The sequence below is a fragment of the Arachis duranensis genome, chromosome 4 (assembly GCF_000817695.3).
Source record: "Arachis duranensis cultivar V14167 chromosome 4, aradu.V14167.gnm2.J7QH, whole genome shotgun sequence".
In the NCBI taxonomy this organism is placed as follows: domain Eukaryota; kingdom Viridiplantae; phylum Streptophyta; class Magnoliopsida; order Fabales; family Fabaceae; genus Arachis; species Arachis duranensis.
Genome location: NC_029775.3, coordinates 70,265,227 through 70,267,565, shown reverse-complemented (window position 1 = coordinate 70,267,565; position 2,339 = coordinate 70,265,227). Strand labels below are relative to the sequence as shown.

The window sequence follows — 2,339 nt, the reverse complement described above, 5'->3', positions numbered from 1 at the left end:
GTCTAATTCCTTTAGACTAAAGCTTTAGACTAACATTGCATGATTCCTGGAATTCTTATTAAAAATTTTGAATCTCTTTATTTTCTTCTCCATATAATTTTCGAAAAAAAAACAAAAAAAATTACAAAATCATAAAAACCAAAATTATTTCTTGTTTGAGTCTAGTGTCTCATTTTAAGTTTGGTGTCAACTGCATGTTTCTGTTCTTCTTGCATTTATCATGTGTCTTCATTGATCTTCAAGTTGTTCTTGATGATTTACTTGCTCTGATCTTTAAATTCTCTTGTTTTGTGTGTTTTGTTGTTTCTCATATGCATTCTCAATTTATTAGTGTCAGTAGTATACAAACTTCTAAGTTTGGTCTCTTGCATGAATTGTTTATTTGATTTTTGTTGCATTTTGGTTATTCCTCATTACTAAAAATCCAAAAAAAATTTTAATTTGTGGCTTTTCAAGTCAATAATACAGAGAATTGAAGATTCAGAACATACAGCAGAGGAATTACACAGAAAAAAGCTGGGCGTTCAAAACGCCCAGTGAGGAAGGAAAACTGGCGTTTAAACGCCAGCCAGGGTGCCTGGCTAGGCATTTAACGCCCAAAAGGGTAGTGTTTTGGGCGTTAAACGCCCAGAATGGATACCATTCTGGGCGTTTAACGCCAGGATGGCACAAGAGGGAAGATTCTGTTTTTAACTCAAATTTTTTTCAAGTTTTCAAAATTTTTCAAAATCAAATCTTTTTCAAATCATATCTTTTCAATCATATATTTTCAAAATCAATTTCTTTCCAATTTCAAAAATACTTGCTAACAATTAATGATTTGGTTCAACATTTCAAGTATGTTGCCTTTTCTGTTGAGAATGGTTTAATGTTTGAATCATATCTTTTCTTGTTAGCCAAGTCATTGATTTTAAAAATCAAATCTTTTTAAATTGTTTTTCAATCATATCTTCTCAATCATATCTTTTTTAAAACTATATATTTTCAATCATATCTTTTTAATCACATCTTTTTCAAAATAGTTTTCAATCATATCTCTTTGATTTCTAATTTCAAAATCTTTTTCAAAAATCACTTTACTTCTTTCTCAATCTTAGTTTTCGAAAATCATTCTTCAATTTTTCAAAATGTTTTTAAAATCTTTTTAAATTTATTTTCGAAAATTTCTTCCCATCTTCTCACATCCTTCTATTTATGGACTAACATGTACAATTCAAACTCTATCTTTCTAAGTTCGAATTCTTCTACCTCTTTTTGCTATTTTTCTTTTCCTCTGACACCTCAAGGAATCTCTATACTGTGACATAGAGGATTCCATATTTTCTTGTTCTCTTCTCTTTCATATGAGCAGGAGCAAAGACAAAAGAATTCTTGTTGAGGCTGATCCTGAACCTGAAAGGACCTTGAAGCGAAAGCTAAGAGAAGCTAAGGCACAACTCTCTGTAGAGGATCTAACAGAAATATTCAAAGAAGAAGACATGGTAGCCGAAAACAACAACAATGCCGCTGGGTGACTTTACTGCACCTACTCCCGACTTCTATGGGAGAAGCATCTCTATCTCTGCCATCGGAGCAAACAAATTTGAGCTTAAGCCTCAATTAGTTTCTCTAATGCAACAGAATTGCAAGTTCCATGGACTTCTATTGGAAGATCCTCATCAGTTTTTAGCTGAATTCTTGCAAATCTGTGACATTGTCAAGACCAATGGGATTGACCATGAGGTCTACAGACTTATGCTATTCCCTTTTGCTGTAAGAGACAGAGCTAGGATATGGTTGGACTCACAACCTAATGAAAGCCTGAACTCTTGGGAAAAGCTAGTCAATGCCTTCTTGGCAGAGTTCTTTCCACCTCAAAAATTGAGTAAGCTTAGAGTGGAAGTCCAAACCTTCAGACAGAAGGAAGGTGAATCCCTCTATGAAGCTTGGGAAAGATACAAACAATTGATCAGAAAATGTCCTTTTGACATGCTTTCTGAATGGAGCATCATATATCTTCTATGATGGTCTGTCTGAACTGTCCAAGATGTCATTGGATAGCTCTGCTGGAGGATCTCTTCATCTGAAGAAGACGCCTACTGAAGCTCAAGAACTCATTGAAATGGTTGTAAATAACCAATTCATGTACACTTCTGAAAGAAATCCTGTGAACAATGGGACAAATCAGAAGAAAGGAGTTCTTGAGATTAATACTCTGAATGCCATATTGGCTCAGAACAAAATATTGACTCAGCAAGTCAATATGATTTCTCAAAGTCTGTCTAGAATGCAAGCTGCACCAGGCAGTACTAAGGATGCTTCATCTAAAGAAGAAGCTTATGATCTTGAGAACCCTTCAA

General features: G+C 34.2%; 1 non-coding gene across 1 annotated transcript; it reads right to left on the bottom strand.

Moving 5' to 3' along the window:
• Positions 1-1,866: 1,866 nt before the first annotated feature.
• LOC127746994 (small nucleolar RNA R71) lies at positions 1,867-1,974 on the bottom strand. The gene has a single exon (XR_008008799.1). It is a non-coding gene; the product is annotated as a small nucleolar RNA R71 (small nucleolar RNA).
• Between the last annotated feature and the right edge of the window lie 365 nt (positions 1,975-2,339).